General features: G+C 47.9%; 1 long non-coding RNA gene across 4 annotated transcripts in view; it reads right to left on the bottom strand.

Annotated features, from left to right (window-relative positions):
- LOC135262707 (uncharacterized) overlaps window positions 1-25,366 on the bottom strand; it is a 121,772-nt gene that overhangs the window by 72,427 nt on the left and 23,979 nt on the right. For 2 of the 4 annotated variants that reach the window (XR_010332303.1, XR_010332302.1), the window contains exon 3: window positions 2,008-2,297. This is a non-coding gene — a long non-coding RNA (uncharacterized LOC135262707). Of the gene's footprint in view, window positions 1-20; window positions 2,298-25,366 lie in introns of those variants that run through there. The other 2 variants (XR_010332301.1, XR_010332300.1) reach the window with 1 other exon arrangement.

The following is a 25,366-nucleotide window of genomic DNA, read 5'->3' as shown; positions in this document are numbered from 1 at the left end:
GCTATGGCAGACTCGGTTGTGTCACCTTAAAAAGATGCACGCTAGCAGAAAGGTTACAGAGAATTCATCTGTGACTTGTTATTGCCAGTGCGGGGCTGCATGCCGGTCTCTGAGGACTTTGAGAGACAGAAGACCGGCTGAGTTTTATTATCGTCTGCTCAGAGGATAAAGAACCCACGGGGAGACACTGCAGTCAAAGGAGGGAAAACTATAATTTATCCACCGTGTGGGAAAGGTGAATTGAATTCACCTAAAAAGCAGGATTTGGAAAAAACAAAACCAAAAAACAGAACATATTCACGGGTTGTCGCATTATCCTAGAATAAAAAATCTTGTGTAATCTATTGTAAAAAAAATAAAAAATAAAAAATAAAAAAATATATATTACCATGGAAACTGGCAAGAGTTTGAAATGCTGCTGCAGTTTTTAAAAACATTGCACTACCGTTATAAATTCACCATTATACATATACCTGAGGTAATTAATTGGAACAGTGTTCAAATGAGAAGGACCTTCAGGCCCAACCCTGTCTTCTGTCTTGATTAGTTACTTTTATTGGAGAAATGCAAGGCCTGGGGGTGTTGGGTGGTTTGTCCAATTAAGGCACTAGTCCTAGTATTGCGGTCTGAAATCTTATCCCGATCTTACCAGTGCTGCCTGTGATGGGTAACCAGGGGTGCGATGTGGGAGTGCTTGGACAAGCAGGTTAATTCCCCCGGGAGCCCCTTAAAAAATAGCAGAACATAGGATGCTCTGGGGTGGTGGGGCCCAATGTTTTTGTTCATTTTCAGGGGGACCGAAATTTGTGGTGGTGCCTCTGCGGGTTGCATCACCCAGAATTAGGGATTTGCATCTGCATTGTTTTGCAGCTACCCCCAACTGGTCAATCAAGCATCCCACATCCAGGACGGGAACGTTCCAGAGGAGAGAACCCGCTTGTCCAAACGCTCCCACATCGGTGGCAGAGAACTGCAGCGTGAGCTCGATTGCAGAAGACTGGACATACGAAACTTAGGAGAAAATGAAGGGGAAACATCGTTTAAAAATAGCGGGATGCTCGAGCGTTCATCTCTGACCATCCCTCGAACGTCAGCTCCCACAAAGCTACGTGATCCACCCTGCATCAAAATTCACTGAAGAACGTCCTCCTTCGTAACTGCCCAAAGCACTTTGTGACTCAATCTTTAGAAGACAGTGAAAATTTCTTCTGCATCCCCATTAGAAGCATTTCAACTGGAAAAAAATGAGAGAGAAAAAAAAACACTGACACCCTGAACTGAAGCTGTTATTTTCGCTGATCATAAAATTGGTTTTGCTTGTGGTATGTGTCTTAGCGATGCAGTAGTAATGGCATATTGATTCCCGTGGACGGCCTTCAGTTTGCGGTGTTAAATGTCCAAATAAATGTGTAATGGAAGGTAAATCATCGAGGAGACATTTGAATAGTATCCAGCTGACATAATTAGCATTTGCTCTCAGTAAATTATTTCATAGCACATTAAACCACAGTAAACCGGCTCTTCTGGGCACTGATGGACTAAGTGCATACCTATATTTTATTCTCCTCACATAAAATCAGGCTAGGGGAGAGGGGAAACTGTCAGAGATACAGTTATTCAATCCACCCATTATGGGCCTTTGTTGCATACTTTGAGTGATTTAGGTATATCACATCATTAACGTCCTCCATATGTGTAAGCTGTGGTTCTAATGTCCAGTGTGAGAACTGATAAAGGGTCTGTCTTCCTCTGATTTTTTATTTATTTATTTAAAGTAAGATCCACAGCAGCTGGACTGACTTGCACCCAGAAACACCTCACATACTGGCATGCCGGTTAATTTCGTCTGTTTACCAGAACATTACTTCCGCTATTTATGGCTCACTTCTAGGGGGCGTTTATCTCTGCCTCACAGGAAGTGAGCAGGTGTATGAGGGGTTAGTCAAGTGTGAGGGCGGAGGCGAAGCCTGTCGTCAGCAAAGTGCATCTCCCGCTCGATCTCGTTACCTGCTGGAGGCTGTAGAGGCAATGTTCGGGCTGCAGAGGTAGGCCGCTCTTCTCTCCACCTCCAGGTCCCCTCTGATTGGTTAAGGGATGCATGCCTTCGGATTTTACCTTCTACGGCCTCGTAAGCGCAGCAGGCCTCTATGGTACCATCCGGACGCTCTGATTTATGGGCCCCGTCACAATCGCTTGATGGTCGCATGTTAATTCTCCCCCCGGGGATTCTGGGATGTAGAAGCCCACGGGTTGGAGAACCCTGGCGGTTCTGCAGGCAGGCGAAAGGCCGTGGGGTTCTGAAAGTGCGGATCCAAAACAGACGACAGAAGAGAGAGGGTCAGACCAGGGGAGTCTCTGGCTTTCAACGTACCGAAAAGCTCAGAGCAGTTTGATCTCACTGCATAAAAAGATGCAAAAGTGCCAGTAAAAATTAAATGAGTTAATTAAATATGAATTATAGAGTATTACCAACTCCTCTTTTTTGAGCGCAGGTTTTAAGCTTCACATTAGCCACCACAGGCCCTTGAATGCCTACTTTTAAAACTCAAGTCCTCCAGATGACAAACATGCATTATTGATTATTGACTTTGTATTTCAACCATATTGTTACCATTGACTTACATTTAAAAGGTTGGCTGAAACACCTACACTAGAGCCAACAGCACTGGTGCTAGAGAGCAATGTCTTTCAAGGACACCAGGAAGTTAGCTTCAACAACGAAGCCCGGTTTTGGCCACTTGTCTCCCACAGGGAGCTCCCCAGAGTTCCCATTATGATGCCTCACCTCCTCCTTGTGACATCACAAGTGACATCACAGCCCCGAGGGTTCTGGAACCTGAGGGCAGGTTCAGCACAGCTTCCAGCCCGGCGTGAGCGGCCAATGGGAAGAGAGAACCAGTGTGAGGGTCCCGCTGGGGGGGGGGGGGATGGGGGGGTGGGACTCCAAGGTTAATTGTGTTTCAGGGCTGTCTCATTAATTCCACTCAATGCATATAAATAAAGGTCTCCAGAATTACAGTCAATACTCTCAAGCACACAGACATTCACCTCTGGAGACATCTGAGGGAAGCGGTTTGGACCTCTTGGTTTTCCCCTTCACCCTGAACTGACGTATGAAACATCAGGCCTTTTTTTATGGATGGGGGAGGTGTGTGTGTAGGGGGGGGGGGGGGGGGGTAAGTGTCAAGCCAAACTTCCTTTTTGACGTTTTACAAGCAGTGGGTCACACTGACATTTTTTTGTATGCGCGCACGTCTGCATCTGGGTCCAAGAGTCTCTGTGCTAGAGCCGTAGGCTGTGCCAGGGACCCAGAACGCATTAAAAACCACAAAGACCTCGCAGACACACGTCTGTGTGTCTGTATCTCTCTCTCCTCCCCCTCTCCTCTTTTCTTCCTCTCTCTCTCTCTCTCTCTCTCTCTCTCTCTTCTCTCTCTCTCTCTCTCCCTCTCTCTCTCTCTCTCTCTCTTCTCTCTCTCTCTCTCTCTCTTCTCTCTCTCCCTCTCCCTCTCCCTCTCTCTCTCTCCCTCTCTCTCTCTCTCTCTCTCCATGTGCTTAATCTCATGTTTACAGTGGAATTCTGGCAGTTAGATATTTTTTGTTTGCGTTCATTTCGTCTGCACTCGCGACGCAATGCAATTAAATTCTGTTTTTGCGCCGCTTAAACTGTTTGTTTGCGAGCGTTTAATTTTCCCAGCTTCCCGCCGTTTTCCCAATTCGAAGCACATCGGCACGGCGACGGCGCGCCCGCAGCGAGCCTCGTTTTAACTGAAATTCTGACTGGCGCACAGGCAAAGCGCCCCGGTGTTAATTCAACTCTGACAGAGCACGTGCGGCAGCCGCCCAATCGGGACCGTACGTAAGTCCATGAGAGTCGATTTAGACTCTGGACGTTTTACTGAGCGGCCAAAAGTTGAGTCAACAACATTGACAAAATCTACATTTTTACAAAAAGTCAGGTAAAAACATTTCATCCAGTCAAACTCAAACTCAAACTCATTCAGGACAATTTTCTAACCGAGACAAAAGAGAGAAAAAAAAATGTCACTGTCCACAGACTTTCACCAGGCCACCGAGAGAAGGACGCAAATTCTCACGTCACCTTGGGTCAGACAGATAAAGGCATCCGCCATTTACAGTCGCCGATCACCGGAATGCTTGGAATCGCGGCTGTCGATTGCTGATTGTACAAGACGTGTGTTCGGACGTGACCCCGCGAACGAATCCATACGCGTGTCACCCGTTAGCGGCTAGCGGTTAGCGCTTAGCGACGGCCCCATTTCAATCTCATTTAGCGATTTAGCCGCAGAGCGCGCGCTCTCCTGACCTGGCCGGATATCCATCAGTGTCCGTTTCTATCTCCGTCCCACAGCTTTTCCTTATCCCTGTGTGTATCTGTCCGAGATCGTTCTGGAACGCCCCACCCACCCCCCCCCCCGGCCGAGCTTCGCGGTACAGGTGCAGCCCTCTAACCGCTGCGCTACAGTGCGCTACGTTTGCAGTCACTTTGACCCGCATGGGCCCATCTCCTCTCTACCCTGGTCTTTATCTCCTGGGAAAGACGATCCGTTTCCCCCCCCGGGGGGGGGGGGGGGCAGTCGAGCCGAAAAACGGAGAGATTAATGTATCTGAACGCGTGACCAAAACACCGTTACGCACGGGCCGTTTTTTTGGCAAATCAAAGCTCACCCCACTTTATGAAGTGTGGCGTTTACGGGGGGGTGCGGGGAAGGGGGGGGGGGAGGAGGGGTTAGCAGCGGGATCAAGGGCAAGTTAATTACAAGGTTAGTGAACATATTGATCGAGCCCGGCGGTGCCCTGAAAATCTGTCTTTGCTCTGTGAATCACAGACGCAGGCCCAAGCTACGGCTCCACTCTGCCATGACTTTGATTCCCTCCTTTTCAGTGAAACTTTTTTCTTTCTTTCTTTTTACCTGGCGATCTGGGTTTTTAAGAGGGCTTCTTGTATGATCAGCAGAAAGAGCAGGCTTTTGTGCTCCTGAAAAAGGAGGCACACACGGGCTGTCCATTAAGTTTCCTAAAAAACCGAATGAGCTCGCTGGATTGTCATTAGGAAAAGTGCAATCTACCCTCTGGCGCAGATAAGGAGAATTCGCAGAAAGGTCCAGGCGAAGCTTTGCCCTTTAAATAAAGCCAAAAGATTCATACGGCTCCACATAATAAGGTGTGTGAATAACGCTCTGCCACACCACTGCCCTCTTGCAGATTTACAAAGTTTCCTCCTGGCCTTTTTCCTGTTCATTTATCTTTTTTTTTTTTTTTTTGGAACAATAACAAGTCCATCCCTTTAGCATAAGGGGGAAAACTGCAAGCGGGACGACGTCAGCAGCCATTGCTGGGTGGACAGGAAACTTTCGTCCAGGAGAACAGCGTGGGGACGCGTTTATGTGGGACGTTCCCTTCGCAATAACCTTAAAAGGAACAGCAGCGCTCTCTGATCCGCAGATAGGGGGAACACCGAGCTCCGCAGAGCTCCACAGTCGCGCGTCACGATTCTCCGACGCTGCCAGTCACGGACACAGCTGTGAAAAACTTATTTTCAAGCTGTGCCTCATGCATTCCTCTTTTTTAAAAATCTTAAAACGTTTTCCTAACAAAGAGTTAATTCCTACGCCGGTTTTTTTACGACGCAGTGTCACGCCGTGTCAGGAGGCTCCTTAGCAGTGCGCTGACTTCTTAAATCAAGCCATTCCACGGTCTTACACGCTGTCATTGTTTCCCTGCGCTTCCCAGTATTAGTTTACATTTGCATGCTTAAGCAGATGCTCTTAGTCACCGTGACTCTGGAAAAAAAAGTGATTTGAATTGCGGTATAAATGAATGCAAAATTTGCATCCACATATTTAGCAAGCGAGACAAACAAGACCACACAAATCGCGCAAGAAGGGTTTTTTTGTTTTTTAAAAAGGTCAAAGGAAGTTCAGAAAGTTTTCATTTTGAGGGTAAGTGCAAGGGTACGTAGACGCTTAGAATAGTTCCTCGCCCTGCAGAGACGGGTTTTAAGTCTGACTCAGCTTTTCTGGCGGAGAGGGTGTCGGTCCTCCAGCTCATGATCTTCAGATCATTTGTTTACGTTCAGGCATTTAGCAAACACCTATCCAGGGGGACTCGCCAAGCCTTTTGTTATACAGCTGGATATTTACTTAAGCAATTGAGATTAAGTGCCTCGCTCAGGGGAACAACAAATCTCCACCTAAATCCAGTTCCCCAATCATTCTACTGTATTGGTCCCCCAATTAAAAGCGTTGTGCAGTGTTACACTCTGCTAAGAATACAGGCACACTCCATCTTGTGTTACACCCTGTTGGGTGTTTTGTTTGCAAGTATAATTTGATTAATACTGTAGATACCATAGGATTTGACCTTGGCTGACCTTGACATTGCCAGTGACCATTCAGACCTGGGAATCAAAGTCCTGTGGGCTGCAGGCCTTGGCTACTGAACCAGACCACCATGCTGCCTCCCACAGGGCCAGGTTCGAGCACTTGCGGGGGTGGGGTCAGTAAGAATTTTGGGGGGGCCCGCAGTCCCGAGCGTTTCAGACGGGCGCAGGGTAAAGAGGTGCCCACAATAGGATCCTAAACGCCACGTTCAGCACGGCAGGCTCCAGGCTAAGCGTTGGCACGGAATCGGCAGCCGAGGTTCCTGAGGTGAGGGTTGTGCTGATGAGCAGAAATTCGGACAGAAGCAGAAATTCGGACAGAGGCACAGTGGTGAAAGCGGCGCGTGACAGTTCTCCGGGCGCACGCGGTCCTCCCCTGTACAGTGAGTACCGGCCAATCAGTGCCCGGCACAGCTGGCCACTGGGCGAAATTCCAGCGCACTCATAACCCGAAGACTCCAGAGGGGTCACTTGAGGACTTTTGGTCTAATGATGTGTGCTCATGGTTTGGGGTCTTTCCAGAGCTGATTGGTCTAAACGCCCCCGCTGTGGGAATCAAAGGTTAATAGATTGCTGTTTGCTGAGCCTTCAGCTACAGCATTTTTATAACAGAAAAACAGCGGATATCGCTTTGGAAACCACTGTAACTGATGAAAGAGAGGAAGATCTGCATCCTAATGTTATATATACACAGAGGCGGACATTCCACGGGTTAGAAAGTAAAAGTCCTGCCATGTATTTAATCTACCCCTGAACTCAGCCAGCTGATTTAGCTCTACCTCCTGGCTGAAGAATGGTGCTCATTAGCAAATCCAGGTGACTGGAACAAAATCCTGGGATGAACTTTTACTTTCTGAACCTGGATTGTCCACCTCTGTATATACATTTTCCAAGAGCATAAATAAAACCCATTAGCCTGGCATTCTGTTTGTAGTCACTCGTTTTTATGTCCCCCACCCTCCTTAAAACTCCAAGTATATTTAGTCTACAGCAGGGGTCCTCAATCATACCCAAAAAGGGCCAGTGTGGGTGCAGGTTTTTGTTTTAGCCTACCATATGACACTTAATTCAACTAACTGACTAATCGTGATTTTTATTCAAGTAGAATCAGGTGACTTAGTACTGGGCTAATACAAAAACCTGCACCCACATCGACCCTTTTCAGATGAGACTGAGGACCCCTAGTTAATAAGTGGATTGATGCATCAGCAGCAGTGGTAACCAACCCTGTTCCTTGAGATCTACTGTCCTGTAGGTTTTCATTCCAACCCTAATCAAAAGCACACCTTACTCAACAGCAAAAGATTGTCGGCAAGCTGCTAATCAGAAGAGTGAGAACTGTGCCAAATTAGTGTTGAAATTAAAATCTTCTGGACGGTAGATCCCCAGGAACATGGTTAGCTACCGCTGATCTACACAATGAAGTCCTGGCTTATTTGCGAAGCCTCGGGCCGGTTGCTCTCACAATACTACACCTGCCACTCAATACTACACCTGCCACGCAATACTACACCTGCCACTCAATACTACACCTGCCACGCAATACTACACCTGCCACTCAATACTACACCTGCCACTCAATACTACACTTGCCACGCAATACTACACCTGCCACTCAATACTACACCTGCCACTCAGTACTACAACCTGCCACGCAATACTACACCTGCCACTCAATACTACAACCTGCCACGCAATACTACACCTGCCACTCAATACTACACCTGCCACGCAATACTACACCTGCCACTCAATACTACACCTGCCACTCAATACTACACCTGCCACGCAATACTACACCTGCCACTCAATACTACACCTGCCACTCAATACTACACCTGCCACTCAATACTACACCTGCCACTCAATACTACAACCTGCCACTCAATACTACAACCTGCCACTCAATACTACACCTGCCACTCAATACTACACCTGCCACTCAATACTACACCTGCCACACAATACTACACCTGTCACGCAATACTACAACCTGCCACTCAATACTACACCTGCCACTCGATACTACACCTGCCGCTTAATACTACAACCTGCCACGCAATACTACAACCTGCCACTCAATACTACACCTGCCACTCAATACTACACCTGCCACTCGATGAGCCTCACCTGCCACTCGATGAGCCTCACCTGCCACTCGATGAGCCTCACCTGCCACCCATAAACTCCAGCCCTCCAGCAGAACACCACTCCGGAGAAGTCTGCCATCACGCAGTCCTGCCTCAGTCTTCCTTCTCTCTCTTTTTTTGGCAGCCTTGCGCGATAAATGTTTAAAGGCGATGCTCTTGATCGTGACCCCTTATCTCACGCCTGTTCCAGTCTTCACGGAGGGCACAAGCGTGAATATCAAACCCTTGCCTTTCCAGCAACCCGTCCGCACCGTTGCCCAATTCCCAAAAGATTGACTGTACAGTACATTTGCAATTCTGTATATTTGTATGCCATGCCCTTGCCAGGTATCCCACAATGCCCCAACAGGAAACCTGGCATTGTGGGATACCTGGGAAGGAGGCAGGTTTGTATTTCAGTTCCATAACTTTACTGCCCCTTATTTCACATAGAAAATAAAAAATAATAATAAGTTGGGAAATATTTAAGGAAAGATACGTGCTGACAACACGGTGGGTTTTTTGAGTCTCCCATAAAACTTCTATTATGGAGGATTTAGGATGTCAGAGGAGATAAGGGGAGGAAATACAGCCATGTCCTTGGTCTGGGGAAACCATTTCAATCCAAGTGCATTTCCATAAGCCCAAACGCTGATCTCTCAGCTATCCGCAGCTCTGTCTATTATTTCATACGAAGGCCTCAATGGCATAAATATAGGCTTTCACTTACATGGACAGCTTACCTGGCAAATCGTTTCTCCCTCCTGAAACAGCTTTTATTTTGTCTGGATTCGCACCCGGCTCCGCACAAGTCAAAGGCGTGCAGCACAGGCACTCAGAATATATGATTTTAAAAGGGGTGAGAAAAAGGCAAGACTGTCACCGTAAGTATATAGCGCGGTCGCACCAGAACACGGCCTAATAAAGTTGCACCAGCCACACTTTCCTGCAGCATTGCGCACGCTTGACAGGTCTCTGCCCTGAGGGGGTTGTTTACTTTAACCGTCCGCGAACTTCCATTGGACATCTGCTGGACTTCTCTGAAGATTCACATGTTTATGTATTTTACATGCAAACCTCTCATTAAATACTTACATTTGAACTTTGCACAAAAGCATGCAATTTTAATTGAACCTGGGAATTCTTGTTTAACCCTTTAAGATGAAAAATGTGTAAGATGAGATAAGATGTACTTGAGGTAATTTGTCCTCTGCATATAACTCATCCTGAGATACTTGGATCAGTGGTCAGCCACAGTGTGACAGAAGTGGACGTCATCATGGTTTTCGATGGCCAACCAAGAGAGAGTGCGCCCAGGGACCAACTCCACTTCTGAGGCCAGTGCCTTGGGTCAAGGGCAATGGCAGGATGTGATTAGAATGTTCTTAACTGAACATTCTAGTTAATGCTGATGTCACAATCACTACTGGTAAATTGAAAGTAATGGAGTTCTACCGCACTAACTTTTTTTTTTAATTTCAGAAGAGAAGAAAACATTCCGAAAAGCCTACTCATCAAAGGGTTAATTGCAATCTGAAAATGTTAGCAGCGTGCTACGTACGTGGGGGAGGTCATAGCGTAGCTTTAAAGGGGCGATGCTGATTGGCGGCCGGTGCATGTTTGTGTTCGTTTTATCGCGCGGCAGATGGCGGATCACCCGGAGACATTGCTGGGCTTTCTCAGACTGACAGACAGCAGCGAGACTTTTGAGGTTTTATGGCCAACAGCTTGTGTTAGCTGTGAGAAATACAGCACATCTGTTCGGCTTGTTAATTCTCCATACAGTGCAGGGCCTGCGTTGGCTCTGGGAGATGATATTGGTTAATGACCAACGTGAAATGCTGTTTGTTCTTGGCCTTCGGTACAGGGTGAACATTAGATCTCAGGGAAGTTAAAGGTGTAATATAACCACTAGAACCCATGATTGCATGAAGTACCTCCACAGATCTGAGGCTACCAAATACCATGTCACAACAATGCATTTTAAACCCCTAGATCAAGATATTAAATTTTATTTATTTTTTGGCTGTTCAAAGATTCGCTCCTGGGCTGGGTCAAATTTCCACTGGGTTAGAATTCCAGCTTTGACTGAAAATGCATCAAAGACAGAGAGCATTTCTATTTTATCGTCTTAATTAGAGCATTACATTTAGGAGACACTCTTATCCAGAGCAACTTACGCAACTTCTGTTTTTTTGTATATATATATATATAGTATGCATTTATACAGCCGGATATATACTGAATCAATTCAGGTTAAGTGCCTTGCTCAAGGGCACAGCCACAGTGTCCTACCCGGGAATCGAACCTGCAACCTCACAAGCCCAGTTCCTTAAACCAGCGCTGCCACACTGCCACCAAGCTCCCTCGCGAGCTCGAACAGTGACAGCACCCTGCCAGTAGGAGGCGTACGCGAGCGGCTAATGGGGCTTCCGTGTGTTTTACAGCTTAATGCTCTTCCCCCCTCGCTAGCGGCTGCAACCCCGACCAGCGCCTCGGCGCGCGGCACGGAGTCGAATTAGCGGCTCGGGCGAAGACGGGCTCCGTCACCGGCGCCGCGCTCTGACAGAACTGGTTCAAAGGGAAGCGCCCAGCAGAAGCCATTCAGATGCATGTTTTATGAGCGAGAGAGCGCTGGAAGACCTAGTTTTTTGGGGGGGGTTTTTTGCGCTAACAAGGCGCTAATGGGCCCGGGTTACCGAAAGAGCGGGTCGCCGCGGACGAGAGGGCCTTTCGGAGCGTCCGCCCCGCCGCGCAGTTCTGTCCCGTCCCGCGTCTCTCCCGACCCGCGCGTTAAAAACGAACATCGCGTTCCGGCAAAGAGTCGCGCGGGAGGGAGGAAAAAAATAAATAAATAAATAAATAAAAAATTGTGCTCTGCGTCATACCGACTCACACCGGCGAAGAAAATGAATTCACTTTTCATATGCCCTCATAAACACAACGCACAAAAAGAATAATGGAAAAAAAAAAACCTTCTGTTTTTAATAAAATCTCCCTTTTTCCCCGTGATTGTTTTCCGCGTGTAAGGGGACTTCAGCGCGCCCCGTGGGTCCGCTGTATCAGATTTTATTTCTGCTTCTGCACGGAGCGGGAATGTAAATAGACGAGCGCTGAACGCTGGATATTAAATCTCTTGTTATTATTCAGACGCACCGGGTCCTAAACCATGGTGGGTTTTTTTTTTTTGTTCAGCCATGTTTTGCAGCATGCTAGTAATATCACAAAATGGGTGGAATGGAAGGAGCGGGTGGCGGGCATTATTACACTGGTAGTAAAACAGGAAGTGCCATTGATTCACTGAGTGGGGGTGGGGGTGGGCATGATTGCACTGGAAGTAAACAGGAAGTGCCATTGATTCACTGAGTGGGGGGGGGGCATTATGCATTGGAAGTAAACAGGAAGTGCCATTGATCACTGAGTGGGGGGCGGGCATTATTGCACTGGAAGTAGAACAGGAAGTGCCATTAATTCACTGAGTGGGGGGGGCATTATTGCACTGGCAGTAAAACAGGAAGTGCCATTGATTCACTGAGTAGGGGGTGGGGGTGGGCATTATTGCACTGGTAGTAAAACAGGAAGTGCCACTGATTCACTGAGTAGAACAAATATGGCCGCTTCTGATGCAGGAGGATCACTGGATCACTGGCTCTTATCTCCCCCCCGAGTGGTCGTTTGTTTAATTGAAGTCGTTATTTGGTTTGGAACCCACCTCACCGGCAGGAACGTATACAAATCACCAGGTAACTAGAGGTAATTCCTAATTCCCTATTTTTATTTTTCCTTTATTTAACTAGGTGACATTGCATTACAGGCATTTAGCTTCTCCAGAGCGACTTACATGACTTTTTACATAGTTGTTCCACCGCATCCACTTATGCAGCTGGATATATACTGAAGCAATGCAGCACCTTGCTCAAGGGTATATCGACAGTGTCCAACCTGGGAATCGAACCTGTGACCTTTATAAATGGTCCTATAAGGACCATGGTCGGAGCTGGACAGAAACTGACCACAAATCCAGGAGACAGATTGTTCTGCCTGCTAAACTACTGAGGAATGCATGCCAATGGATTGCTCATATAACCCTCATTTGCCAGTTTAATACAGTTAAATTTTAGTTTAGTTCAGCAGGAATACTGAATGTTCTATTCCACTTCGTGTTCCTCCCCCTCTCTCTCTTTCTCACTCTCCTGTTTTTGTTGTTTTCGGATAATTTTGCCTAATTTTTTCATATTTTCTCCTGAGCTGATGAAGGCCCGGGCTGTGAATTATTCATCCCGCCGGTTGCTGGCATCTCCCCCTCCCTCCCTCCCCTCCCCTCTCTCTCGGAAAAAAACCGCGGCTCCCTCTCTCTCTCTCTCTCTTTTCATTCGCCTCCTTAATTGTGCAGGCGTCGCCGGAGGGGCCTGCATTATTGATAAGACGCGGCTTTGAAGCGCGGCCCGCACCTGCCCCGCACCTGCCCCGCACCTGCCCCGCACCTGTCCCGCGGAGGAGGCACCGCGGCACAGCTGCTCCGCGCGAGCGGGCACGGCGATGGCAGCGGTGTGCCCGCTGCTCCTAACCCGAAGGGTTGCAGGTTTAAGTCCCGCTGCTGCACCCCTTGAGCGAAAAACATACGCGGCCTGAAATCGCTTCGGAATTTATCCGGCTGTATAAAATGGATTCTGTGTGTGTGTTAAAAAAAAGAAGCTATTTAAGTCTGCCTGGATGAGAGAGTCTTCTAAAAGCCTGTAATGTTATGTAATGCCCAGGCCTTTGGATGGAGGCAATGAGAGCGATAATAAACCTGTAGTTACGGCTCATTAGAAAGATGAAAGGAAGTTATTGATACTCCCAGGCATCTGCTTCCAGGGTGGAAAGCCAACCCCGATTTTGTTTTTTTTTCTGCCCACTCCAAGTATTTTTATGTTGTTTGTTTGCCTCTTTCTTTCTGAAAAAAAAAGAAATTTAATAAATAAATAAATAAAAGCCTGGGCAAATTTACATGCGATGCTCTACCCTTTATGTAACCGTGGTAACTGAGGACAGGGAAGAATCTGATTGCAGAGCCCCCTTTTTCTATTAAATGATAAGGAGGCAGTCTGCTGAGAGGCGGTGCATTAAGCCTGCATTAGTGCCCAGGTGACGGAACCCAGCCTCCTAATCCAATTTTATTTTCAGCGTCGCATCAGGAAAAATAAAAACTCCCATTACAGCCTCGTACAAAAGGAAGCTTTAAAAAAAATACGGATTCATCGGCAGGATTTGTTTCCAGTAATTAAAGGCTTATGCTCCTCCGAGAACACATCAAAAATAAAATAAAAAACAGATCCTGCCGGTCATCAGATCCGAGCACTTTCATGCGCGGTGTTTATGAGAACCGAGCACTTTCACGCGCGGTGTTTATGACTGAGTTCCAGGACGCCCTTATACCGGCGGCTTTAGCCCATTAGCGCTCGCTAGCGCGCTTCGCCCGTTTGCATCGTCGTCCCCGTTGATCGTGGCCTTTCCGCCATCGATCGCGGTCGTTGCCGTTAGTTGTAAATTTATTTTATTTATTTTTTGGTTTCGTTTGCCGGTGCCGTGGCTATTTATAGCTGAACGCACGCCGGCTGCACTTCCCAGGGTAGGACGCTAGTCGCACCTGACAGCGCCCCCTCAACCCCCCCCCCCAATCAGAACGCACGCGAGGGGGGGGGGGGGCGGGGGGGCGTTAGGGACCCGGCCGGGGCTGTCAGCCTTAATCGCGCACAGCATTAACATGCACGACGCGCGGGGATCGATAGCCGCGCGCGGACATCTCCCAGCATGCCTCGGCCTTTGTTCAATCACACTCGCCCGATCCAAATCAGGGCCTAATTTATTTGTTTTGTAACCAGCATAGGCGTGTCACGTCTCCACTTAGCCTCCGCGGCGATGGGAGGGGAGGAGAGGAGAGGGGAGGGGAGGGGAGGGGAGGGGAGGGGGGGGGAGGAATCGATTGATCGCGCGTTCTTCTCATCTGAGTTTCGCCTAAAGAGGAATTCAACGGCCGACGCAGAGAGAGGTGGGCCTTCACGGTCATCATTTCGCATAAAACAGAAACATCCAGCACCTGGTAATCTGCTCCCAATCAAGCCATAAGAGGAGTACAGGGAGTCAGTGAACATGCAAAGTGATCTTGACACTAAAACTTCAGCTGCTGTTTGATAGCCGAATTTGTAAATGCCTTGCAATTGAGAATGCACCCCTTATCCCTTGTTCAAGTGCTACAAGACATTCTTCTAGGCACATTTTAGCCTCAAATTTGAGAACAGCTGAAATCTTTAAAGACGAGAGTACTAAAGTGGGTGTGTGAGTTGTATGGTGCACCCCCTTGTTGTCCAGGAAGTGGAGTTTGTGGGTGTTGTAATATTGATATATTCTGTCTGCCGTTTATACAGGTTGCCGCATTTCAGCAAATTCAAATCGAGCACCTTGCTTAAGGTCTGTCACAATCCATCCACATCAGCCTTCAACACTCAGACCTGCATTAGTTTAACCAGATTGGCAGAATTTAACATTTGGCTCCATATCCCCCCTCTGATAACTTTTAATTTACGTCCTCTCCTGTCATCATCATAAGCCATTTTTTTATTTATTTTAGAGTTAGGATTATTTTGAATAAACGCCAGAAGGTTTGACAAATTGCGTTTTTTTTGGACGCCGGCCCTCAGTGAACCGATCGTACTCGTTGAGCGACAGCATCGGAGTGACAAACGACAGCGAGCGCGCTGAGAAGCGTTCCCTGATTCCTCCTCCGCGGAATTCTCACTCGGGATGGGGGGCTTCTTTGGGGAGGCGCTCTCCGTAACCTTCAGCACCCCCATTAGAGGCAGCGCCGCCACTGACGCACGTCTACGGGCGTCCCAGGACGAGTTACGTGCTTCCACTCCGGGGGGGGGGGAGGGGGAGGGGGTCACAGCAAACAAACGGGGGGGGGGGGAGCCAAAATGCTGTTACAGCTAAGAACCCCCACTTTTTTTCTTGAGGAGAACAGAGAGGGCGCACGATCTGTCGAACGTCTCCACACAGCAACGTCCCGCTTCCTCACGGTGAGATTTGGGAGATGTTTGTATCCAGAGGGACGTAAATCCACATTTCTGCCGAAATGTTCCGGGGCCGTGCAGAGTTTTCGCAGGGGCTGCAGGAAACCCCTTTGTCTACCTCTGCCGGGTTTTTAGTCCTGTTGTAATAAGCTGCGGGCCGCTGTTTGGATTATCAGCCCGTCCCAGTTCTCCCTGCCAGGCTCAGTCACTCTGTCCCTAATGCAGCTATTAGGACAGGGCCTGTAGTGTGCCCCCTGCCCCCCCCTTCCCCTGACCCCCCCCCATCTCTGCTGACACTAACGGGACAGAAACAGAAAGGCCTCTGCCTCAGCGCGACATCCCCCCACCTCTCGTCCTGAGCGCACGATCGGGTTTCACCATTAGCATGCCGCAGCACCACCGCGTAGCGTCAGCTACAAAAATATTACTGTATCAGTCCTACTGCAGGCCCCTCTCTGAGATTCCTCTTTTATTTCTCGCAGGTTTCTCTTTGGTTTTTTCGTGTTTGGAGTACTGAAACAGCCTGGAGGAACTGCTGTACCCCCCGATCTCTCAGCTCCGGTGAAGCGGGGAGCAGGGAGAGAGACCGGGAGCCATGGAGCTGGAGCAGAGCTCCCCTCCCCCCCGCAGGGTTCCACAGCTCAGCGATGCTCAGCTCAAATCTGGCCCTCGAGGGCAGTAGTGCTGCTGCTGGTTTTCTTTTCCACCCAATAGGTAATTGATCGACTCACGCTGCATACGGGCTGCAGAGTCACCTGGTGTCCCAGGTTTACACTGGGAGAGCCAGCTGTGGGCATAAAGGCTCCATGCAGTCGTTTAGGGCCACAACTGTCCCCGGGCCGCAGAACTAAAGCTTATAGCTGTTTTTGGCGGACATTTTAAGCGTGCGTTATTGTTATTTATGTGTCTGCGGAGATCTGTTCCCACAAACTTCCCCCTTTCTCGATTCTGCCATTGTGTCTGCAATCGGTTCATCCCCAAACATTCTTGTTGAATCCTAGAGACGACTGCGTAACTCAGTCCTGATTAGAGAGGGGGGGGGGGGGGGAGTGAAACCCGCCAGCACTGCAGGCCTCGCTGGTCAGATTTAGAGCATCCCTGCCGTGGCTCTCATCCCTGCCGGCTGGCGAACAGCGTCTGGTCGAGCAGCGTCTGGTCGAGCAGCGTCTGGTCGAGCAGCGTCTGGCCGGACGCTCTCTTTCTTTCTCGGAGTCGGGGATGGCGGGGGCCACGGCGCGGGTGTCAGTCACAGAGCCGGCCCTAAACAAGAGCGTCGCCGTGGCCCCCCGAGTGCCCCGTCGTAAATCACACCCAGCGCCTAGCGCTTAGCGGCTGCCGGGGACTGGGGCCGAGGCCCTGATCGACTGCACCCAGTGTTCACGCCGGCGGCCGGCTCTGGTCCCGCGCCGCGATGCTTGGTGGACGGCCACGCCCGTCTCAGAGACCGCCATTCCCGCCGGGAGAGCCGCGCGCCCCCCCCCCCCGATGGCCCCGGGCCCGCCTCTGCCGCCCCACCTCAGCCCAGATGTTTCGCCGCTGGAAAACTCACTATCGTGACAACAGTCGCCATGGTGTCCGTTGCCATGCGTCTGTCATCACATGTTCATCACCACGCATCTGTCACCATGGTGTCCTTTGCTATGCGTCTGTCACCACATGTTCATCACCAGGCGTCTGTCGCCATGGTGTCTGTCGTCATGCTTCTGTCACCACGCTGTCCGCCTCACCAAGCCGCCATCGCGTCCGAGCCTCGCGAGCTCTTCCAGTGCCACATTTCCGTTCGTCGCTAGTCATAAAAAAAGTATAATTTCCAAATGTTATGCTTTTGGCTATGCTATTTCTGTTCGCCTCGCCAAAAGCTAAAACGAGCAGACCCCAGAGATGTTTTTCTTTCTGCTGTTAGCTTTAAGTTGAGGGGCAAACGGATTTATTAGTGCGCAACGATAAACAAGCGCAAACTAACATGGAATGATTGCAGTTTAATTGTATTTATCGAGTTTTATGGTCCTGCTTATCGCTTCTGACTGCCATGCACACTTAGTTCTTTGTAATGGGGACATAATTACTCAGCAGTTGGTAAGCAATTAAGAACCAGATGTTAAAGTCTCAGCTCGATCCGAGTGGAGGAACGCTAGCGAGTGGGTGTTGGCGTGCGAGGCTAGCGCTACTCGCTAACGCTACCTGCACGCAGATAAACATGGCGGCGTTGCGGGTGGCGCTCAAAGCCGTGCCGTTTCATCATTCCTGTCCGAGCGTGTGAGCTAACAACGGAGAGGTGGAGGTGATGGCCGTGCACCCTAATCTATACCACTCTGCAGCTCTGTAAGGGTTACAAACTCTAAGGGTCACAAACAAACTGGAGTAATGTAACACCCCCAACCCTCCAACACCACGCCCCCCCCAAAGAAAAATAACTTGCCTCTAATACATGACCTGGCAAGTTGTTCCACACATTGACCACTATCTGCATGAATATATTCTCCCTAATGTATGCACGGAATTTAACTTTTGCTAATTTCCATTTATGCCCCCTCATTCTACGAACAGATCTCAACCTGCAGAATCTCCGGTAGTTCACTTTGTTGATCCCCTTCATGAATTTAAAAGCCTCAATCAAATCACCATGAGTCCCGCTATCCCGCCAACACGAAAGGGGGGGGGTGTCTGCACTGCACAAGCCACGGACGTTAGGGGGGGCAGTATGGTGTGGCAGGTCTTCAACGCGGCGGAAAGTTGAAGGACGTGCTGGCGAGAACAAAGATCGCCAGGCCCCCCCCAAATCCCCCCCCCCCAGCGACTTCTTCAGAACGGTGACCGGCGGCACTTTAGCCGCCTTGCTTAGCACGCGTACATTTCCTGAGAAGCCGCCATTCCGTCAGCCTCCCCCCCACCCCACCCCACGTCTGTACATGTTGTTCCAGGAGCAGACAATAAGAAGATGAACAGGGTCTGATCCGTCCTGGCCTGGTTATGGGATGTTTTTGACGGCTGTAATATTGCGAGAGCGGGTCAGGGTAAATCTGGGGCGGGAAGGGGGGGGACTTGCCTGAACACAAAGAAGCTTTCTAGAAAGTTCTGATGGTTCGGCTCCAAGAGGATACTTTTTTTTTTTTTTTTTTAACTCAGGGAAACTTATGTTCTGGCAGAGCTGATTCGAGTCTCTGATTTGAGTCACTGCTCCATCTCGGTGAAAGTGCATCAAACTGTTACAAAAAAAAGTTCTCTTACCCATTTCTTTCTGCAGTAGGTGATTTGATCTTTCTTCTTTTGGTGGCTGATCTTCTCTATTCTCCCTCCTATCTTAAATTCTTTCTGGACTTTTCCACGAGTCGGTGCTGAAGCATGAAGGCTTTCGGTTGACGGGTATTCTTCTGATGCCATGGTGTGGTGAGCCCAGACTGTGGGCATGTGTCCCCTACCTGCCCCCCCCCCCCAAACAGCCCCCACCCCCAACGAAATTATGTGATATCACTGCTTTAGAACTGTCAGTCCCAGAGCATTTCAAAAATAGCAAGATCTTGTTCTATTAGCAGGCACTCCCAATGATAATAATAACAAACTACAGCTTAAAAATTAATATCCAGAAAAACACCCAAAGGAAATCCCAGGTGATTAGAATTAATTAAAAATGTATATTTCAAAATGGCGGATACGCTGTTGGCCTTCAGATAGTTTTGTTTGCTTATAAGGGCAGCACCCTTCTCCTGGGAATGTGGATGAAACGTTAAAAAAAAAGGAGTACATTGAATATAAAACGGCTCAAACATCGCATTTCGCTCCCATCTCTTCATTGTCAACGTCTTAATTGTTCATTGCCGTTGGTTCACTGCGTTTTCAAAAGTATGTGAACACCTCTCTTCCAATTAATAGTTTTTGGCGAAACCCATTGCCAACAGATGCATAAATGCAGGCATACAGCCATGCAATCTCCATTGACAAACATTGGCAGTAGAACGGACTAATCTGCGTTCGGTGGAATGCATAGTGCCAACTGTACCGGCCAGAATAGTGCCAACTGTAAAGATTGGTGAGGGAGGAATAATGGTCTGGGGCTGTTCTGCATGGTCTGGGTTAGGCCCCTTAGTTCCAATGAACGGAAATAGTATGGCACCACATACAATGACACTCCAGAGAATTGTGCGTTTCCAACTTCGTGGCAATAGTTTGGGGAAGGCCCGTTCCTGTTTCAGCTTGACAAAGCACCCATGCGCAAAGCAAGGTCCGTAAAGAAATGGTTTTCTGAGAATGGTGGGCAAGACCTTGACTGGCCTGCACAGAGCCCCAACCTCTACCCCATCAAACACCTTTAGGGTGAACTGGAATGCCGACTGCGAGCCAGGCCTTATGCCCAACAACAGTGCCCAACCTCACTAATACTCTTGTGGCTGAATGGAAGCGAATCCCCACAGCCATGCTCCAAAATCTACCGGACAGCCTTCCCAGAAGAGTGGAGGCTGTTACAGCAGCAAAGGGGAGGGGGGGGGGGTCTAACTCCATATTAAAGCCCATGGTTTTGGAATGAGATGTTCAACAAGCACATATGGGTGTGATGTTCAGGTGTCTACATACTTTTGGAAATGTAGCGCAAAAGATTCCTTCCAGGGCCGCATTATAAATTTGCTGTGACAAAACCAAGCAAGCGAAGAGAGGATTCAATGCAATACAACAGGGTACAGTAGATAAAATCCAGTATACCTTCACAGTAGATAAATTAATATGTTCTGTTTTACTTTTTTAATAAAAAAGCATTGTTCTACTGCCTTACTCTGTCAAAGAGGTGCTCTTCAATAAAATATATTATAGTGAATAACATTTTTTTCAGTCACCTCAGACTTATATAAGTACATTAAAACAAAAATTATGCTACTCTATCTTTTTACGTACTACTCTGATAAATGTGATTGAATTACCATATCTAAAAACGTAATGCTTTTTAAACTACATAAAAAAGCTTTTCACCTTTTTAATGATTTCATTTAACGGGCACTTTTCAGGATTCGGCTTACCAGCTCAGCCGCGTGCGAGAAGTATTGTATCTTTCACGCATCTGTCAATCCGTCCCTGAGGAAGACGACGTACAGACATTTTCTGCACGTTTGAGATTTTCATGTTTACTCTCTCATGTTTACTCAGATATGGACCGTACGCAAGTAGGCCTACTGTGCATAAATTACTGAATAATAATCAGACAGGTTACCGTCTGTGGGACACTGTTTTTATGGATTAAAGTGTGTCTTAGCTTTAAGCTATACAGAACAATTCCTGTATTTTTACAGGCTGCCCACATTGTTTTGATTCAGGTAAGGCAAATTTACATGCTCACTTGGTTGCAAAGAAGTCATTTCTTAATCAAACCTGAGGTCTCTGTGGGGGGGGGTAGCCAGGTACATTGTCCCAGAACCTTCGGTAAATATTGTCCTGGGCCGGAAGTAATAATATAATTTTGTCCCAAGGTCAGAAATTTCACTCATCAGCCCTGGCCAACCCGATAATACTACAATAATACTACCATAGCGGGGGGCAGTGTAGTATAATGGGTTAGGGACTGGTCCTGTACCCTGAAGGTCACAAGTTTGACTCCCGGGTAGGACGCTGCTGTTGTACCCTTGAGTATATATCAGTATATATATATCCAGCTGAATAATTGGATGTGGAATGTTGTGTAAGCCGCTCTGGATAAGAGCGTCTGCTAGATGCCTGTAATGTCATGTAACAATAGTACGTGCTTTAGTTTCCACACACAGTAAAATGTTCAGGGTTAAATCAGTTCTTACAGAGACATGTTACCATGCAGTAAACTTTGGATTCTTTTAATTAGCATTGCTAAGGACCTAGTCAGTATTAGGGCACACATCTGCTGTTTTTTTGCTCCTTAAATATCTGCAGTACATTCTTCACATAGCCGAAGACATCACACGGTGCCGTTAGAATCTCTCTAACAAGGCAGCTGGCCAAGGTTCATCCTCAGCTGGTAGCGGAGCGCGTAGACGTTAGATGATTAAGTTAGAAAGCTGCGGAGATTGCTTGCGTTGGAATGACACCAATTTCTTTGGATTTGATTTTCATTATCGAACTACAAGTGTGCTATGCGGTCAGGTAATAGAACCATAAGGGATGTACCTGCCACGCATGCTAACTAGCCCAGTAGCCTAACAACTGTAAGTCTGGGGCAATGCCATTAGCATGGGTATGATATTGATAAGGTCATATTTTCTGGCTAATGTCATTATATTTCTTTTTACATTATTTCTCTTACTGGACATTTTAACTCATTTAGACTGCAGGGTGTTCCTTGAAGCTGAAATTCTAGCACCTCTTGCCTTCAGAGTGAAACATCGAGTGCAGTTTAATGGAGCAGAGATTTAACCCAGCAATTCCCAAGCTATTCAATCACTAAGTAAAGTTTCTTAATCACTATATAGTATACTACTATGTATTAGTAGTATAACTACTATAAATTAACTATATAGTATAACTATAGTACAATTATATTTATCACTTGTTAACCTATTAACAAGAATTAAGCACAATCTAGACATAAAAATATTATTTTTCTCAGACTGAATGTACCTGAATGTGTTGCAATAAGAGATGCACACAGTGCATTGTTGGTTACATGCAGCACAGTGACACTGTTATGCAGCACCACAAACAGAGAAGCGTGTTTAATATTCTCAATCTGAGCAGTGGGCATAAATAATAAGATTTAGTCACGCAATTATAAACACGCCATTTAAATGATGTTCTAAACAACATGAATATAGCGAACAAAAAAATAAAACGGAAACGCAAAGGTGGTCCAGTGGCGAAGGGTTCTGGTTGTTCAGTCATGATTCGGGGTGCATTTTCCCTGCATGTACAGCTGTACTCACACACTGTTTACCCTGAGAAGACGGGGGGGAGGTGTCGTTCGTTACTCAACAGCTCTCATCTTCCCCTAGTTAAAGCATTTCTCTCCAGCGGAGAGGGGTGCTTTTTTTTTTCCAAGATTCTGGAACCCCACGGACGGAACGCGAGTAGCCAGCCAACGGGCCGAGGGCCACGGTATGGAGCCTCAGTCGGAACCCTAGCGGAGCGATCGCTGAACGTTCCGGAACGCTGCCTCCTGCTTCTCACGGATGCGGGGCGGAGCGTTCCCTCCACAGAATTCCGCACATTGGGAAACTCAACAAAAAACAAACCAAAAAAAACCCACTTAGGAAACTGGTGATATATGGACTTTAGCCATATGAGATCAGCCCTCTGGATATCTCTCTCTCTCTCTTTATCTCCCTGTCTGTCTGTCTCACTCCCTCTCGTCTGTCTGTCTCACTCTCTCCCTCTCTATCTATCTCTCTCTCTCTCTCTCTAATTGTGTTGCTTCCTGGAGCGCACTGAGCACCAGCCAGAGACGAAACAATAACCGCTTTAAAAGTTAATGGTCTTCGAAATGGTCAATAAACACCGCTTTCCCCAAAAGCAACGCTGCGTCCAAGGATGAGATAGATCTGTCCTACAGTACTTAGACGTTCCCCCTGCTCTGGGATGAGGGAAGTGTGTGGAAGGGGGGGACAGGGGCTTAAATGTATATATCCGTCCATCTCCCACAGTTTTGGGTTTAATGCGCGTCTGTTTTGATCAAAGGCTGAGATGACTGGCAGACAGAGCCGCGCTGAGCGGACGCTGCTGGGTTTCTCCTCCGTCTCTCCGGCTCGCTGAAAAGCTCAAACGGGCTAAAGAGAGTTAAGTGCTTAAATAACCCGATCGGTGACAGGGGAGACTTTTTTTTTTTTTTTTTATAGAGTCAGCAAGGTTCAGTGAATTTTCCCAGAAAAGAATGTCAGCGTTTACAGGTATGCCAAATTCCAGATGAAGGTATTCCAGGTTGGTTAGGTAAGGGTAAGAGTACGTTGGAGACTGACTGTATAGCAAAGTGGGCAGGTTGTCAATCACAGCTGTACAGAGTTGCGTTGTGATTAAGTCTGGAATATATTTTTGTTTCTGGTATTCCCTACTCCCGCTTCCCCTTGCTCAATGTTTTCAGACAGTGAAGGTGTGAACGATTTATTTTTTATTTTTTTCTGAAGGACATGGGGTTGTTTTCTCACCTTAGAAGGCAGAGAGGATGCATTCTCATGTGTCAGTTCAAGGCAGTGTCCACAGCGAGCGAAATGGAGGATGCTGTCCAGGTGACCGAGGGACTTCCGGGCGGGAGAAAGGACATTTCCGAGACACCCAAACTCGACGGGGGCGGGGGGGCGGGGGGGAGGGGGTGCGTGTTCCCCCTGTTCTCAGCTCAGGACCCCCCTCACTCCAATAACGGATGGGCCGAATCGCGCAGAAGTCACTGCAGGTGGAGCCAGAGTGGCACAGCAGAGGATTAAATGAGCTTGTGACCTGGAGGTTGCAGGTTTCATTCCGGAGTGCAGCATTGCAGCTGTCCCCTTGATCAAAGCACTTCATTAGAATCACTTATATAATTAATATGCAACATAACATCCAGTAGATATACAGCACTAGATGGCATGCACGAATATAACCTGCTTTGACCAGAGGAAGGATTCTGAAAATTAATACAAGTTTAGCATAGAGCATAGAGTATCACAATAGTACTGAGCCAACTAAACACACTGAAAAGAACCATTTCCATAGTTGAAAAAGTCACCGCTCAAATAAAATCAAAGATGAATATTATTTTCATTTAACATCTGCTACTGCAAGTAGGAGGCCTAAAGTTTATTTTGCTAATCTGTTCATTTTACTGACCACAAGCAACATAAATCAGGAATTCATTTTGAAATTTTAAAGACGTTTCATTAGCAGCGTGACAAGTAATGATTCTCTGCATGGGGTAAATTGGCAAGAGTTCCTGTTCCTTACTTTGCTATTTCCTGCCTCTACTTGTGTATTGGAAATTAATATGAAATTAATGCTCTGTCCTCTCTCCCTCATATTGTCCCTAATTCATCATTATTGGAATACAGTACTGCCTGTCTGTCTGTCTGTCTGTCTGTGTTCATCAGCATACCAAAACCAAAGCACAAAGCATCAAAACAATAACACAATCAATAACTGAACAGTTGAAAATATATTTTTTAAATTACAAATAATAATCTCTCTCCATCCTACCCTCCCTCCCTCCATCCATCCATCCTTCCATCCATCCCTCCCTCCCTCCCTCCATCCTTCCCTCTCCTTACCAACGCCACCTGGCAGTGTCTGGAAGTCCCTTTAGACCTGGGTCAGGCCCCAGTACCTGGTCTCTCTCTCTCGCTTGTCGTTCGCAAACACCTTCTTTCTCCGCGACGTGAGAATGGACTTGTTGTGTTCAGCCGCTCACCAGCGAGGTCACGCCGCGACACCTCCGTCTCCGTCTCCGCCCCCTCTCCTACCGCCATGGCGTTTGGACGTGTAGTTACCTCTCGTACGGGGGACAGCGGGGGGGCGCAGGGGGGTCACACGCCTAAAGCGAGGGGTACAGTCTGCCACAGGACAGCGTGTGTCCTCTGAGTGCACCAGTGCCTGAACCCCCCCCAGGGTGCGAGGCTAGCCCCTTTCACCAGGGGGCACCTCAGGGACACGGACAAACAGCGAGAACAAGCCCCGAAACGAGTGGAGGGAGTTAGTCTGTGGGGGGGGTCGGGGGTACTGGGGGGGTCAGGCGAGGGGGTGAGCTGCACTCTGAGTGATCCTGTCAGCTTCCATTAGGGACAAATTGTGCACATTGTGCGTCCAGACCGGCTTTTGGGAGAGCACAGCACCATGACAACCGCCAGCTCCAAAAAAAATCTTTCATTTGTTTTA

This window comes from Anguilla rostrata, chromosome 9 (assembly GCF_018555375.3).
Source record: "Anguilla rostrata isolate EN2019 chromosome 9, ASM1855537v3, whole genome shotgun sequence".
NCBI classification, from domain to species: Eukaryota; Metazoa; Chordata; class Actinopteri; order Anguilliformes; family Anguillidae; genus Anguilla; species Anguilla rostrata.
The sequence above is the reverse complement of the archived record's forward strand: the minus strand, read 5'-3'. Positions and strand labels throughout refer to the sequence as shown.